This window comes from Protomyctophum parallelum (genome assembly GCF_964188405.1).
Source record: "Protomyctophum parallelum genome assembly, chromosome: 11".
In the NCBI taxonomy this organism is placed as follows: Eukaryota; Metazoa; Chordata; class Actinopteri; order Myctophiformes; family Myctophidae; genus Protomyctophum; species Protomyctophum parallelum.
The window spans coordinates 48,271,269-48,276,137 of NC_139707.1; the positions used below are offsets into that span (position 1 = coordinate 48,271,269).

Here is a 4,869-nt window from a genome sequence, read left to right on the forward strand (position 1 = left end):
ATTTTTCAATAGCTAAAGCATAATGTTATGCTTTAGCTATTGAAAAATAGCAGATGCTTACACCAAAAGAGGTTCCTTTTTTTACAATTTTGCTGTATTTGTACTTTACTGAGTATTTCCAATTCAAATACTATAATTATTTCTACTCCACTACATCTCAGATCCTAATATTGTACTTTTACTCCACTAAATTATTTTTAGAAAACTTTAGTTACTAGTTACTTTGTACATTTTTATTATTATTACAGTAACAAGTAACTTCAGCCCAATATACATTTCGATCATTTAAACTACTAGCTAACATTATTGTGATTCTGACGCATTGAGAGCTTGTAGATCTACTATTTTCAAACGATTTTTAGACATTTGAAAACTTGAAATGATAGACATTCTACATAATGAGTACTTTTACTTTTGGTACTTTAAGTAAATCTTAATGCCAGAACTTTTGTAGGCCTACTTTTGAATTCCGGTCTTTTACTTGCAACAGAGTATTTTAAATTCTGCAGTATTGATACTTTTACTTAAGTAGAAAGTACTTTTTCCACCACTGTTTGTACTTAAATGTTTGGGTTTATATGATCTTCACTACTGATTACTACTGGAGCAGAAACACTGAGCTGCAGTTTGATCAATGAAGTGAAAACCATCACTTCTCACAGATTGAGGGCCTTCGAGCTAAACATAACCCATTATACCATGTTCCAGGGTCAGTCCCGTGATAGAACCTTGCACAGTCTCCAATGTCATCGGGATATCCACTGGCCCAGTACCTGCACAATAAACAACAATGTATTGAACCACATGCACTCAGTCACTCACATACAGTGACTTTGATAGAATTACAATATAAAAACATGTTAAATGTCTCACGTTGTTGTCAGTGGTGTTCCATCCACCCACGTCCATCTGCCCCCAGTCCTGGTCAGACCAATCCATGGATAATAACCAGCAGGGCTCAATCCATTGATGAATACCTGATTATGTGTACATGATTGAATCATCATTAATTGTATCCAATACATTCACTTCTTCACTATAATCATGGAATTAGATCACAATCATGCAACTATGTGGACAATCTGAGAACCCATCGTCAAAAAATAAAGGAAAAATAGCACCCTATTTCCTTGAGTCCTATCTGGATGATGGACACCTGGACACGCTCACGCACGCACACACACACACACACACACGGACACACACATTCACGCGCACACACGCACGCACGCACGCACACACACGGACACAACTAACCTGTTCTTCTCCACTGTTAATGACCACCAGATCAGCTCCTAGACTCCGACATTCGTCTCTACCTTCCTGCCATGATTTCCTCTCGGTAGTTCTGTAGTAACAGCTGCGTCCAAACTTCTTCCATCCACTGGAACACGACTTGTCTAAAAACATCAAACAGGAGATTTACTGATGGATTTTCAATGTAACGATAATGAATTCTAACACATAGTTGTAATAATAATAGTAGTCAGAGATGTAGTGGAGTGGAGGCAAAACTATCCATCTATGGTGTTTTCTACTCCACACATTTACTCGAGTAAACCTTTCTGGTATTTGTACTTAGTTAATTAACCCATTTTGGGCGGGAACCCCTTTTGGTGTTATGTTATGCTTTAGCTATTGAAATTTTAAATCGAAGAGCGACTGACATAGAAACATAGCTTTTTCCGAAAACTGTCAGGATGTAGAAGACATTTTTAGAATCTGATCTCAGGTCAGAATGGGTTAAGTATTTAAATGTTGTGGTAGGCCTATGTAGCATTACGCGGAAGCGTGGATTGAACCTGGGGGCGGGGCTCCGCGCAGCCTACCGTGCCAACAGGGCTGAGCCCGATTAGCAGGACTGTTGCATGCTGGGTCTCGGCTCCATGGAGGCTACACCTACTTCCTACTACTACAAATATTGTAGTTTTTACTAGATTATTAATATTAAATCTATTTCAGCAGCCATCCCCCTTGATGATGTCATTGGTAGGCAGGTTTCTGAACTGTCCACATAGACAAATTATACCATGTTATAAATAATGAGCATATAGTGACGCCGATATATTATATAAAGATGAGCTTGAAAACGGGTGACGTGCATCTTAAGAATAATGATTGTTCTATGATAGTTGTCATACAACAGCAGTGATGAGCTTACTCAGAATCTCTACCTCTATATCCCAGATAATAATTAAAATAATCAATGATATTATTTAAGTTATTTTGTATCTTCTCTCACCTGCTGTCTGTGTCTTCAGCTGGTTTACTTCACGTTGAAGCTGGTCTCTCTCCTGGGTCAGGGCGGTGTTGACGGACTTTAGCTGGTCTCTCTCATGGGTCAGGGCGGTGAGGACGGACTCTAGCTGGTCCTTCTCCTGGGTCAGGGCGATGTTGACGGACTTTAGCTGGTCTCTCTCATGGGTCAGGGCGGTGAGGACGGACTCTAGCTGGTCCTTCTCCTGGGTCAGGGCGGTGTTGACGGACTTTAGCTGGTCTCTCTCATGGGTCAGGTCGGTGAGGACGGACTCTAGCTGGTCCTTCTCCTGGGTCAGGGCGATGTTGACGGACTTTAGCTGGTTCTTCTCCTGGGTCAGGGCGGTGTTGACGGACTTTAGCTGGTTCTTCTCCTGGGTCAGGGCGGTGTTGACGGACTTTAGCTGGTTCTTCTCCTGGGTCAGGGCGATGTTGACGGACTTTAGCTGGTTCTTCTCCTGCGTCAGGGCGATGTTGACGGACTTTAGCTGGTTCTTCTCCTGCGTCAGGGCGGTGTTGACGGACTTTAGATGGTTCTTCTCCTGGGTCAGGTCGGTGTTGACGGACTTTAGATGGTTCTTCTCCTGGGTCAGGGCGGTGTTGACGGAATTTAGCCGGTTCTTCTCCTGCGTCAGGTCGGTGTTAACGGAATTTAGCCGGTTCTCCTGCGTTAGTTTGGTATTCTCCAAGATCAGAGTATGGCAGTTGGACTTGTTGGACAGCATGTTATGATCATGTACCAGGGTGTCGTTGGCCATGATGTTACTCCAGGGTGAACGATCTGCGAAGGACAGAAATGGACGATAAAGACAGTTATCGCTGCTGTTCATGATGAGGTCAAGCATCTGTGGTGGAACACTTTATTTGAGAAGAGAATCTCAACGTTGTTAACTCCTTGATGGCCAAGACTACGTCAAGCCCATAGACTGCCATGTTAATTGACGTAGTAAATCAACAAATCCCTCCAAGCCAATGACGTTATCTGCGTAGTAGACGTACTGCCCTGTCAGTACGTCTTTTTATAACAAAATATTGCAATTGTTTGACATTTTTTTAATTATTTTTATGTAATCTACCAAAAACCGGCCGAAACCCGCGCGATCGTGCACTATCGTGCACGCGCGCCGTCTCTATGTGATCCGCGGCAAAAAATGTGATATTTTGGGATGTTCCTGGCCGTTTTTAAGCTTAATCTGACTAAGTTATGACAAAGCTAATGTTAGTTTAGCAATCCGGACGGACAAGCTATAAGCTAGGGGTCAAATTAGCTTCCTTTGTTTACCTCGTTTGACAGGAAGTGATTTAGCCAGATTTAACACTTTTGTCAAAATCAGAATAATGGAACGTTCCTGCCATCAAGTGGAACTTTTGGGTATTACTTTGAAATCGAAAGTAAAACTTAATGTATTGTATTTAGATCGCTGATCCCTCTTATTGCATTAAAATGACGAATTAAGAAATGGGGCATTGGCCAGCATTGGCCAGATTTGGCGACTTTTTGAATGGCAATCGAAAAATTTGAGATATGACCACAATGTCACGAAATGTCTCATTTTATAGCTCCAAGTCACTACTTTACAATGAAAAAATAATTATGATTATAGCTTGTTCCATCGTTTACTTATAAGCTTTTTAGTAGACCTTGGTTTCAGTGATAAGTCAAACCAAGGTGTACTAAAGTGCTTATAAGTAAACGAAGGAACATGCTAGGAACATATTTAGTTTTTCGGTGTAAACTAGAGATGTGCAGCTTTAAAATGAGATATTTCGTGACATTGTGGTCATATCGCACATTATTCTATTGTCATTCAAAAAGTCAGCCAAAGCTGGCCTAAGGCACAATAAGATGTTATTAAGGTTGGCAACTTGGCCATTAGTGGGTTAATTATCCTTTTTTCATGTGCATTGTCACTTGTCAACACTACTTTATTCATCGTACTTTTCAGATGCATATCATGCAATGTAGTAATACAAAAAGAAACAATGAATTTGATTACAAAAATAAATAATAATAATAATAAAAAGTCAAGATTTTGGGTTAAAGCTGTGGTGGCCTTAATTGTTTCCTGTATGCATCTACCTTTGTCCAGCACCAGCGGAGGAACTGGATGTGCGCAAGACTTCAGCTTTTTAAACAAGGCCTTAATATTTGTCACAGCTAGAAAATGTCAGGCAACAAACTCCATGCAATACTCACAGCTCAGGCCCAGGCCTGTGGTCACACCCGTCAGTACAAAACACAGCGTTCCCAGACACACAGCGACACCCACAGCAACTCTGAAAGGCCTTCTCCCTGTTAAGACATAAACAAGATAAGAGTAAATGCCGTTAGCTAAACCCAACCGGACCAAAGTACTTTGAAATGACCTCTAAAATACTTCACATAAGGTGAATCACTTCTATAACTGTCCTCGGCCTCAAATCTCCTCTCCTCTGTCTCACATTCTTTGTCAAGACTGTGTGGAGTTTGCATGTTCTCCCCTAGGGTAGATACCCTCACAAAAACATGCCGTAATCCTGGTCTCTAAAACTACGGCCGGGGAAATTCCCCTCTGTAATGTGAAAAGAAGCAGCTTGGACTCCTCATGCATAGAAGGAGGCATGAGGTCAGTC

General features: G+C 41.4%; 1 long non-coding RNA gene across 1 annotated transcript; it reads right to left on the reverse strand.

The window, feature by feature from the left end:
• Positions 1 to 600: 600 nt before the first annotated feature.
• Positions 601 to 2,323, reverse strand: LOC310866602. Its single transcript, XR_014569938.1, has 4 exons — positions 2,243 to 2,323; positions 1,258 to 1,400; positions 874 to 977; positions 601 to 773 (listed from the first exon to the last, which is right to left on the reverse strand). It is a non-coding gene; the product is annotated as an uncharacterized lncRNA (long non-coding RNA).
• Between the last annotated feature and the right edge of the window lie 2,546 nt (positions 2,324 to 4,869).